The 12978-nt window shown below is 39.8% G+C and overlaps 1 long non-coding RNA gene across 1 annotated transcript in view; it reads right to left on the bottom strand.

Moving 5' to 3' along the window:
- Positions 1–12290, bottom strand: part of LOC144588265 (uncharacterized) — a 31952-nt gene extending 19662 nt beyond the window's left edge. The window contains exon 1 of the long non-coding RNA XR_013543755.1: positions 12206–12290. This is a non-coding gene — a long non-coding RNA (uncharacterized LOC144588265). The remainder of the gene's footprint in view (positions 1–12205) is intronic.
- Between the last annotated feature and the right edge of the window lie 688 nt (positions 12291–12978).

Here is a 12978-nt window from a genome sequence, read left to right as displayed (position 1 = left end):
GGGAGAAAGTATCTCAAGACTGTTCCGAAAAGAAAAAATGTAAAGGGGGAGAAATCTACAATCAGTGATCATACATTATTTTGCTCCAAAACCAAACCACCAGAGCCCTGGAATTTCCCCTATTCTCGCTTCTCATGGCTCCGCTTATACCCTTTCTCTCTCTCTATTATTTTCTTCTCTTTCTCTCTCTGGATTGTAACAATAATCAGTTGGATTTTACTGTTAGGAAACCAACACAAACGCTGAAGAAAAACAGTTATTTGTTTAGAAAAAAAGATTTGTGGGAAGAATTTTAGTTTTAATTATTTTGTGGCATAATTTGTGGCACTTTGGTTTGCAATCTACCCAGATAACTTCTGTTGTAGAGTAGCAGACAACTTGACTGATATATTGACTGACTCTAGTTTTATCACATGCAGTATTTCTCTTGAAAAAGTACTCAAGACAGCTTAAAATAAGATTGATTTTTAAAAAGTAACTAAAGCACAAAATAAACAGAAACACAACAAATTTAAAATACAGTGTAAAAGACATAATCAGAGAAACAAGAATACCCACCTGATGAAAAGGTCCTTCCTCAACAACCAGCCATCTGTCAAAGCCTGCCCGAATAAAAAAAGGAGAATGGGGGGGGGGATACAGGGCTTTGTCCTTGCTAACTGCCTGGGCTGAGGTGGAGGGGCTTTCGATAGTAAGAAATTCCAGAAGTCACCTAAGGTCCTGTGAAATCTGTTTAATAAATGGCTGAGGAACCAGGTTTAAACATATTGGAAAGTGAATTTCTTTGAACTTTTAACAACATCATGCCCATGGGAAGGCATTCTGAGATTTTATTCTCCCATAGAGTAGACCATGTCTAGATGGGTGGCATATAAATAAATAAATAAATAAATAAATAAATAAATAAATAAATAAATAAATAAATAAATAAATAAATAAATAAAATTTTTGCCATTTGGTGAATGCTTGTCGGTTCCTTTTAATTTTTACTGGGTGGGCAGTAGGCAGCTTTAGGACATGCTCTCACTGGCTGTTGATTTGCTTCGCTCCACAATAGTCCTAGCTTCTTCTCTCTCCTAAACCCTAACTGCCATTTCACCTTCCCAACTGTCTCTCTGTCTAACTGTCTCTCCAACTCTGCCCCTACTGCCCTATCCTTGGCTCCTTTCTTTTGAGCTTCTGTGATGGACAGGCAGGAATGACATCAGCTGTTAGCATTTTGCCACATAAACCTTCTCTAGTTAAATGCCCATGTAAAGTAGAACTCAAACACAGTTCTGGTAATGTTATAAACCCTGCTCAGGAGTTCTATTTCTGGGAACAAGGAGTACATAAGGAGAGGAACCTGCTTGCTGTTATAGATTCAGGAGAAATCCCCCCCCCCTTCAAAGACTGGCACAAGCCATGTGTGAGAGAACCAGGAATGTGGCGTAATGAACAATAGGCTTTACTACATGTAAAAAACCTGATGTGTATATATAACAACTTTCACATTTTCTCAGCCCTCCTGAGCACAATTCATCAGAACACACATATGTCCTAATTAAAAATATCAGAGTAATCACTATCCCACGTGCTTGTTCTAGTGAGCCCAACTCACTAAATTATTCTAGTGCTTTCCAGTTTTGAAGCTAAGTGTTGCTTGATCTGTTTAGAAAATCCAGAGGTTCATTGAAAATGCTCAAATACAATGGAGACCACTATTCCCTGACAGTTGTGAATTTTAATTAGAGAAAATTACCTTATAAATAAAAGCTTATGAAGGTTGCTCAGTAGCTGTGGAACGATGCTACATTCTATTGCAGACTCCCAGTTCAAGCAAAATAAAAGTCAAGCCTAAAAGATACCGATTTCCTCATTTCAAAAAGATTATGCACTGGAGCCTGGAGCTCTAAAGCAGCTGTTGTTTCAGAAATAAAGCAAAATAAGGACATTTATAGCAGCAGGAGATTCTACCCTCAACTTTTAGTTATCCAATGATCTGGAAAGGTGCTTTGTATGCAGTTCCCTCTTTTCCTGAGTGCCAAGGTGACTGGCATGGACATTTCTACTCTTGTGACTTTTATGCCTGAGCCCAAAGTCTCTTCAGGGAGGTCTGGCTTCCACTGTTGTTCTCTGCACTGACCCTTAGGTTCCAGGTTCAACAGGTTAACTCTAAAAACAGCTGACACCTGTATAATGTCCCACGTAAAAGAATATATGCTCCCTAAAAGACATCCAAGAATTGTTTGCAATATGTTTGAGCTCCACAGAAGTTATCTTAATGTAAGGTTTGGAAACTGCTAAAAGGTAATTTTTAGTGAATGTAACTATTTTATCATTATGTTTTTAGCATGGCTCAATAATTTTATGCCAAACCAATCTCGGAAATAAATCAATCCCTTTTTTAGTATGTGGATATGCACTAAAGTATTCACAAAACTAGGACCAAGTGCCCTGATATGTTGGCTTCACCATGTGAAATCTGATTATCTGTTTAAAAAAATTAAAAGGCCTATTTGCATTCTTCCATGAACCTTCATTTGTTTAAGAGGGCAAAGCGTTAAGTTTCCCCTCCTAAAACAAACTAATTAAGGGGGGAGGGATGTAGCATTCACCCTCACCATGCTCATGAATATTTATGTTGAAATTTGCATGCACCAATGGGAGTAGGTGGGGGCAGAGTTATGTAAAGGTGGGGCAGAGGCAGAGGCATGTAAAGCCGCTCAGAGTGGTATAGATTTACCAGATGAGCGGGATATAAATCAAATAAATAAATAAATAAATAAATAAGAGAAAAGGAGAGAGAGGGGGAGAAAGTAGGTGGTTGATAGTGAAGAAAGAAGGTTGTTTAGTTGAGAGTTAATGACATTGACTGGACTTCTATCACTTGTAAAAAATAAACAATTTCTACTTGGTTTTTAAATGATACATTGCCTGGACCTCTGTCTTTAATAGTGAACAAAGTTGATATAATCAACTGGTGGCAGCTGAACAACACGTAGCATGTGCCCTTGCTTGGTGAAATGAGCAAGGGCCACACAGGAACATGACACCCCTCTATCACAGTTTTTAAAAACCTGCGCATGTAAAGAATTCTAAATTGCTTGCTTTGTTTATTTTTTTTACAAGCCGCTTGTCTTTCACCAACAATTATAAACAGGAACAAGTAATGTTCTTTTTTTATCTTGATTCTGAGCAGAAATGTTGAAAAATTCAGCCACAGCTGCAAGAATGCTTTGTTTAAAATATGTTTTCTTTTTTAAAAATACATTGCTAAAGAACATAAAGTTTACTAATTATTTTAGTAGTCACAGTAGATTCAAAAATAAAGCAAAGCATGCTGCTTATATATCGCCCCATAGTGCTTCAAGCACTCTCTGGGTGGTTTACAAGTTAATTATGCAGGCTACACATTGCCTCCCCAGTGAGCTGGGTGTGGTAAAAGCGTTCCTTAGAACTCCCTTTACACGAGACAGAGAGGGATCCTATTGCCAGCAAAATCGGGTCCTGTAATTTTGCCCTAGGCGACTTCTCACTCCTTCACCCAAGTCTGTCTCGATTTTAAATAAACAATTTGGAAGGACTGCTCTTCCTTTTTTATTACTTTAGGACCCTAATTTGGTAGTGTAAACGCGGCCAGATAAAATAATATATTTTTAAAGTAGCCAGTTTTATCATAGTAGCTGTGGTCTAAATAAGGAGCCAACTTACAGACAAATTGTCTTTTTATCTTTTATTAAAACAAGATAGCATTCAAACAAACATATTAACATAATCACGTCATTAATTATTTCCAATACCCCCAGCCTTCACCACGAGATATTTCCTCTATAAAACGAAAATAATAAACAGTCTAGCTATATCTTAAATTAACATTCTTACGCAATCTTCAAATTAAAGTTCTGCCAGATGCATCTCTCTCTCCGCGTGTCGTCTCTGGCTGTCGTGAAAGCAAACTCTCCCCCATCTCTCTTCTCCGTCCTTCTTTTCTTTTCACCCATCTTTCTTAAATTAACAAGTAATTTCCTTGTCCGACGGAGTTTAGATAAGATAAAGCTCTTCTTGACTTTTTTTTTTCTTTTAGCTGGAGAAGAACTGACCTTGTACATTTTTCTTTCTAATTAGCACCTGGACACAAGCGGATTTCTAGCTTTTTCGTTGCTGCTCTGAAACAAATCCTATGAAATACATCTCTATTCTATTTTCATAATCAAATTCATGACACTGGGTACTCATTTTACTGACCTCGGAAGGACAGAAGGCTGAGTCAACCTTGAGCCGGCTACCTGGGATTGAACCCCAGGTCGTGAGCACAGTTTTGGCTGCAGTACAGCAGTTCAACCTCTGCACCATGAGGCTTTGTTCAAATTGCAAGGACTGAAAGCTACTTTTTAACAACATGTACCCAAAGTAACTGTGTCTGTTTCTAGTATTGAAACTACTTGGTGAAATGTCAATGTTACTTTTTATGGAAGTGAAATGATGCTGTTTACTTTAGATTATAGTAAAAACTATCTCTATCTACTTGAATTTCTTTTGCAATTTCTGATGTTTATACCTAGATTTGCCTGAGTAGAAGTCATTGTGTATATCTTCTTATGTTCAGATAGCAAACCACTACTTCTTTAGCCTAAATCTTTGATAATTATGATTTATATACTAGCACAGCAAGACAATGAAATAATGCAGCTCATTTAAGGCAGAGTAGGAAGGAGAAAGCAACAACTAATGAAATGTATGTTATCTATAAAACGTTCCTTTTAGAAATGCAGATATATGTCCAAGTTATAACCGCTTAAGGCTATGAATTATATTTTTCACATTTTAATGTGTAGATAAAATATCTTCTGACATATTTTATTAGTATTTTTACATTTTTGAATGATAGTTTTTTGTACATGAAATATAGATTACATACAAAATAGTATTGAATTTGCTGATTTAATTTTCTATTTTGAAAAGCAAAATAAAAAGACAAAATATTTGAAGAAAGAACTAATTCACTAGGATATACCTCATTCTTTTGCCCAGAAGAGGGATTATGTATTTATACAAGGATACTCAGATGAATTTTCATTTTAAAGTTCTAAGAACTATGTGAGTTCTGTGCAAACAACAGAACTCTTCCTGTAGAGAGGAATGTCTGGTGTAGGAGGAATCTATGAGAAGAATCCCTCAGAGTTCAAAATGTCAGCAGGCTGTATAGGATAGCTGAGGTCGGGGTAATGCATTGGGACCCTAAAGCTTACACCGCTGAGACAACTTCTTTTAACGAGAGCCATACCACCCTAGTATAGACAAGATGACCTTGGAAGCTTCTTCACATGAGATAAAAAGAGATGTTCTCATCTCTGTTGCTGGACAAAATTCTGACTGTTACAGCTAATTCTAAGAAGGACCCCATATCTTATATGCCCCAGTTTCTCCATAGAGATCATGAACCATTAATATAAAAAATTAGAGTAAACCTGAAGAAAAGAAAAACTATAATAATGCCAATATAATTTAGATATATTTTTCCTGAAGAATGCAAAAAATAATCATATGCCATCAAGTCAATCCTGAGTTATGGTGATTCTTTTTAGGGTTCTCCAGGTAGAGAGTACTCAGAAATGGTCTACCATTCCCTTCTTCTGGGGGAACCCTGGGACTGCAAAGCTTGTCCAAGGCCACAAAAGCTGCCTCTTCTCTCCAAAGGCACAGTGCGGAATCAAATTCCCAACATCTTGCTCCATACCCAGATACCTAAACCATGGAACTATTCAGCCAAAGATCACATAAAATGCAAATTTACTTTATTAAATTGAATTCACTGTGAACCATAGAAATGTGGTCAAAAACAATACATACGTATACACCTTACTGGAAGCCGCCCAGAGTGGTTGACCAGACCAGATGGGCGGGGTATAAACAAACAAACAAACAAACAAACAAACAAACAAACAAACAAACAAACAAACAAACATACTGTCAGGGAAGAATGCAAAGATATTTCCTATACCCAAAAGAAAAGTCTCAAGAAATGATTCACTAATGAAATCCATAAAAATTTTAATGACAAGACAAGGAGCAAAGGTGAAAGGTGAAATAAATAGGGTTGGAATCCTAAATGAAACTCTTTAATTACATGCATATAGAAACAAAATGAACTATTATGACCAGTGGAAAGAAATGAAATTTAAAAAGAGAAATAAGTTATATCTTCCATGTGATCAAAGAAAAATTTAAATCAAGATTAATGATGCTGATTTAGGTGTGCCTACAGTAACTACAGGTTGCAAAGAAAATAATATACAACATACAAACACCATCATTAATCTTACAATCTAGGAAGTTAAGACACAAAAAAGAAGGCAAATGTAGAGTGCCTACAATGCAAGTGCCTATATTTTAGAAAATTCAGTTAAACATACCAACTTAAGTGTCTCAAGAGTTAAAGAATTCTAGAGAGAGCAACAAGGGAGAAAGGATATGGAGAAAGAATGAAGCATATACAGTGATGCCTCGCTAGACGGTTGCCCCGCTTTACGACAAAATTGCTTTACGATTGTTTTTTGCAATCTTTTTAGCGATTGCAAAACGATGGTTCAAATGGGGCTTTTTCACTCTACAATCACCTCACCCGCGCCCACTTTTGAGCACTTTGGAGGCTTTCCCTGTTCCATCAAGAAAAGCCTCCAAAGTGCTCGAAAGCAGGTGCGGGTGGTTTGGGGGTACCACGCCAGGGCTCTGATGGTGCAGGAGAGGCCATCAGAACCCTGGAGGGGGTTCCCCAAAACCACCCGTGCCCGCTTTCGAGCACTTTGGAGGCTTTCCACGCACCGTCAAGCCCCGATCGCTGTGCAGAGGGACCCGCGCGAGTCCTCCCATGGTGCAAGGTAAGCCCCGGGGGACCCTCAAAGCTGGGGCGTGTGGCTTCGGGGCACCCTGCCAGGGTTCTGATGGCCTCTCCTGCACCATCAAAGCCCTGGCGGGGGTACCCCCAAACCACCTGTGCCCGCTTTCAAGCACTTCGGAGGCTTTTCCTGCACCATCAGAGGACTGGCGGGGGACCTCCAAAGCTGGTGATTGCGGTGAGGTGACCCCCCCACCAGTCCTCCCATGGTGCTTCCCCAGCTCCCTACCCCTTAAGTTCCTTTAAAAAAAAATTTCCCCCTAGGAACGCATTAATTCATTTTCAATGCATTCCTATGGGAAATTTGATTTCGCAAGACAATATTTTCTCAAGACAGCGATTTCCGTGGAACGGATTAACATCGTCTTGCGAGGCACCACTATAGTTTGTTTTTTACAAAGAGGAACAGCAGAAAAATAAAGGGAATGGGCATGGAGGAAAGGAAAAACAAGTAAGTCGGCATAAAGAATGGAAATATTTTTTAAAAGCATAGACTTTCAAATACATTCTAGTTCCCATGGTTTTGTCATATTCTAATGTCACATGGGGAGAGAAGGGAGTACAGTACTGGAATGCTTTTAATAGTACAAAGCCTTCAATTTGAACACTGTGGTCACTGCAAAAAATTATTTTTCCCTCTGCTTTTAGAAAAGTAGTCAGAGATTGCAACAGAAAGAGAAATGTGCTTCCCAAACCCCCAAGTCAGTTCAGGAGTGCACAACAAAACAGGCTATGCAGGTTCTGATTTCCCAAGGGAAACTATTTCTTATGCCCTCCTTTAGCTGGTCAGTTCAGAATAACAATTTCCTGCTACCCACTAATAACCTAGAAGCCTCTCCTCACCAGATGAAGCAAGGAATGAAGTGAAACCTCATTCTCCACTTGGAAGGTATTGTAGAACTTGGTGCATCTCACAAAAAGAAGTTTGGATTCTTCCAAACAATCTGGTGGGGTTTTAGTTAGTACAAAAAGAAATGGTGAACCAGGAAAAAAATAATTAGTATAAATCAACCACACATTTCCAACATTCTCAAACTGGTGGCATTCACTACTGCTGCATTCAATAGAAATACACAGTATTTTCATTCAGTGAGATTAGCAACCCATAAAACTCTAGTAGCTTGAAAGGGCCAGATTTGATGAACCAAACCATTATCTTTCTAAGTTTAAAAGGTTTACTTTTAAAATGTTCAAGACACCCCACATATCTTCATTATATGAGCTAGCCTTAAAAAACCATATGGTCTACAAAACCCACAAAACAAATAGCAAGCAATGTGACATGATAAAATAAATAGCTAGTGTTTGATGACTTTAAGGTAGCTTTTGAGTGTTACTGCTGAGTTAAAACAGCTAATAACAGTACTTTCAATCAAATAATAATCAGATTCTGTCTGAAGCCAGTTAAATTTTAATGGAGCTAAACCTAAATATGCAACCCAGTCCACAGCATGTTAAGGCAGTATCTGCATGCAATACCACCAGAAATAACAAACTAACATGAGCAAACATAGCAAAGGGTGGCTTGTCTCCTAGTAGTACATGATTTATGTCACAGTAGCCATCCCTGACACATCAGGAATGGCATACTTCTAAGTACCAAGAAGGAAAGGAGATGTTCAGCCTTGCTGTCTGTAAAGTCTGGACCCTCGAGGACACCAACAGTCTAGAAGAAAACCTCCCTACATAAGAGTCCAGAAGTTGATTAAAACTCCCACCCGCAAACACAGTGACTTACTGGCATTGTCCATCATTTCCCCTCCCCCAACCCTCTCAACTAAGCCATCAGCACTGGGGTATGTGGCAACCCCTTGGCTACCAAAACTACTCCCCCATGTCCGACAATGCTTTTTGGGGGGGGGGCAAATGTAACATGGGTGCCACCTGCCTTGTAGGGAACAAAACATAGAAATGTATCAAGCTCAAGAGGGGATGACAATGGAAGGAAGGAGGAGTGAACAGAGAGAGGAAAGGTAGAATAATGGTTGGTACTTCAAAAGATGGGAAAGAAGCAAAAGTTGGTGTTAATAAACGCCATAGAAATATATAGTGATCCAGCATTTCCCAGTAATGCCACAACAGAAAAAAATGGCACAAAGAACAAATTTTAATGCATTCTTCCCCTTCTCCAAACCACCATCACATCATAGGCCACCTCTGGATCCACCCTGAAATGCTGTAAGAATTGTCTTCATATATAGACTCAGTTTATAGTCCAGGATGGAAGAGAAAAGAAGGTAAGGATACGGGGCTAGGAAACCAGATTTCATAACATGATATCCTGTTATGCACCACTCAGTGCTACAGGCAAGAAAAAAGGGAACAGCAAGAAAGAAAAAGAGAAATGGGAAAGACAAACATGTTTGTTGTGTTGATTGTACAATCGAAAGGCACTAGCAAATAAAAATGGAGAAGCAAATGAAGCAATGCTTATTTCTCCAAGTAGGTCCATGGGTTATCTTCCTCACTCATAGCATCCCAAGTTCTGATTTTTTTTTTTAAAAAATGAAACCATTTGTCATTAAGTTCATGACTGAAAATGAAAGCAGTTAGTCATACAAAGCACAATTAATCATTGAAAAGTTTTACCCAATATTTAGTGGTGGATAGTAATTTAACAGGGCTGGAAGGGAAATCAGGCAATTTCACGTCTATTGGCTGTATATCTATGAAGATTTTCAGTCATCCAGGTGAAGATAACTGGAATTTGAATCAATTGGACATCTTTCTTATTAGGCTGAAACGTTTTGCTACTCATCCAAGTAGCTTTTTCACTCTATTGGCTATTAGCCATGATAACTAATTGGAAACTCTGTGTTCAGAAGAAATAGGCCTCTAAACACCAAATGGTGCATATAATCAAAAACACAGATTATTTTTGCCTTAGTGTCTTGTTGTATGTGTTGCCCGGGGACATTTGCCTACCTCCACAGGACATGGAACACTGAATAAGGTGCTCCCTTTGATCTGACAGAGCATTCATTAAGAGACACAAAGTTGCATCTGTATGAAAAATACACTTTGGCTTCCAACCTACAACACACATTCATACAAACCATATGAATGCATTCCATTAAATAAGCAGACATACTGTAAAGGACGCTGCTCTTTTTAAAGTGCTTTGTGAATGAAATCGCCCAACTTTGGTGGCATTGATCCACTTGTCTAAATTGAAATATTTGGACTAAAGCTAGTTCAGGTCTGCCAAATGCTTCACCTTCATTGGGTTATGGATTAGGCTGTATATCAGTTTGAGCAGTGAAAAGTATTTTGCTTTAAGCTTTTACTACACTAAGCCACAAACATTAACTGCAGCAGACACGTGCTCTCAAGTTGGTAGAAAGAAATTCACTATCTTCTAGAGCATGTACTGAAGTAGGGGATGGTTCTATGAAAGAAAGAGAAGGGGAGACAGACAGACAAGCATTACATCTATCATGAAACTACATGATTTCTAACCTAAAAAGTATCACTTTAATCCCTTCCACAGTTAGGAATGGGGGGGCAAAAATGGTGGGTTCATGTTTCTTTACAAAAGATACTCAATTTGCAGCTCTGAGTCTGGGAACAGAGCAAAGTGTATTTCACTTTGGAAATGTGCGCATTTCCAAGGTGTGTCGTCTATTTCAATGAAGGGAAAAAATTAACAAACCCACACAGATATTTGAAATAAATTTACAATTAAAAATGAAGGCTGTAGGAAAAAATAATCAAAGTCAAGATTTTTTATACTGTAAGGCAATTTGTTTTTTTACCCATCCTCGCTCCATTAGAAATCTTATCTGCAGAAGAAAAGCAAAACATGAAGCACTTTTTTGTCATTCCTTCTGCAAGTTGCAGAAAATAGCTTTAAGTTGCTTTATGAAACTAACCACACAAACAAATTAAGCACAAAAGGACAGGCTAATTGCTCCCTCAGATGCAAACAGGATACTCAGTGCTTCTGCTCTATAAATCTATGCCACAAGGCAGCAGTTATTGTATTCTAAAAAAAATGCACATTTACATATATCAGCACAAACTGGTCTCACAAATGTGCAAATTCTTTCTCTCCAGGACAGACAAATTCATATTTTTATGATGCGAGTGGTGACAGCATATTTTCTTGTTTGGGGCATGAGGACAAACCAAATCATGATTAATATCCCTGCTAAAATGTGCCTTTAAAAAGGGGGTGTGTAACTAAAATGCATATATTTGTGCTTTTAGTAAATGAGAAAAGATAGTTAAGTGCAACTACTTTATAAATTAGGAATACTGCATACAAAAACAAGCACGAATTTCTGATCAAAAAGGGAAAAATCTACCTGATACAGAATTAGGATAGGGCATGAATGCTGGCAAAAATGTTAAAACAGTGAAAATTATTTTTATAGCCCTTCTACATAGTAGAAAATCTGGGTTTTCTGCCAAATGCATACCTGAGAACAGTTACAACCAGTCTGGCATGCACAATCTGATCGAAACCTAACAATATCTTATACATGACTCAGTCCTGCCTAATCATGTCTAAACCAGCAAGTGGTAGACAGCACTCAAATCCCCAATAGGACACACAGATGGGTTCTGTGCACCTTTCTTCTCACCCAACTGCTAAACCCACAAACACATACTGTCTGTCTTCTAGACCAGTGGTTCCTAATCTTGGGTCTCCAGATGTTCTTGGACTACAACTCCCAGAAATCCTGGCCAGCACATTTAGTGTTGAAGGCCTCTGTGAGTTGTAGTCCAAGAACATCTGAGGACACAAGGATGGGAACCACTGCCCTAGACTGATACCAATAGTAAGACTGTCTGGGTGAAAGACAGCCACTAAGCAAGAACAGCCAAGGAAAAGTTTACTTGATTTGAGCACACATATTATCCAACACTTTAATCCCACCTTCATACCTCTCTTCTGCTACTGATTCAAATGGAGCAGATCTGGTTTCCTGTTATCAAACCAGTTCAGTCCCGTTTAACAGACACATGAGCTTGAACAACTTTTCAAGAGATTGGGCAAATTCAGGAAGACTAAGTCTGTCAATGGCTACCTGGTGATGATTTTATATTTATATTCTCGCCAGCGCAGGCAAGAGTAAGCCTATGGATTTCAGTAGTTGAGGAGCAGTGTTCCTGCACTCAAGTCCGATGGTAGGCTTTCTCTGTCCACGTCCTGGCCTCTGCAGGAGCAAAGCGGCAGACAAGCCAGGCCTTTAGTCTGGTCCACCCTGGCTGCTCCCAAATGCATTTCTCGCATTCACACCCCTTAGAATACCTACACATGAAACCCGCAAGACGTGAGAAGCAGAATGAAGAGCGAGGAAGCCGCAGCATTTTTTTTCTTACTATTTCATGGGCCTGTTCCAGGATGAATGTGGGCAAAGAGGAGAGAGCTGATTGCTGCTCCACATTACAGGACGACACTCCGGCGATCTGAGACACAGTGCGGGGCAACCAAACTGGAAGGCTACCAAGACCGGCAAAGGAAGCCCTCACGTACACCTACACTCGTTCCTCTACGCCTTCTCTCCCAGGACCTCAAAGACAACGTTCCTGAGGCCCAGATCCTTCGGAAGGGATTTTCCCTGCAGGAACCTCGCCAGGCACGCAGTTACCCGAGGATGGGAGCCCGCCCGGACGATTACTTGCCTGTCGCCAGATCACCGACTTTCTTTCTTTTTCTTTCTTTCTCATTCATTCATTTATTCATTCATTCATACATACGCATACATCCCGTTGCCTTTTTCTTTTCTTTTCGTCGGGAAAACGAAAGAGGCGCTCCCGTTGACGATCCCGCCCTTAATCCGGCGGAGCTGCTTAAACTCTCCGGTGCCTGCCTGCCTGCCCGTTCGTTCCCTCACGCAGGAGGGAGCCAAGCCCAGTTGCAAGCGAGACGGCTCACTACGAGTGAACGCCTGCCTCTGGAGGCATCCGACTGAGGACTGAAGAGCGCCGCCCGCTCTTTCCTCCTGTTTTTCGTGCCCGTCACCCCACCCCGACGCACGGCATTGGCACGGGCTGCTCTGCAGGCGCAACAGAGGCGAGGGACAAGGCCGGCCGCCGAGCGCCTCAAAGGAGCGTTTGCTCCTCGACGTCACAAGCCGGGCAAGCACAGTCCC

The sequence above is a fragment of the Pogona vitticeps genome, chromosome 3 (genome assembly GCF_051106095.1).
Source record: "Pogona vitticeps strain Pit_001003342236 chromosome 3, PviZW2.1, whole genome shotgun sequence".
NCBI lineage: Eukaryota > Metazoa > Chordata > Lepidosauria > Squamata > Agamidae > Pogona > Pogona vitticeps.
The sequence above is the reverse complement of the archived record's forward strand: the minus strand, read 5'-3'. Positions and strand labels throughout refer to the sequence as shown.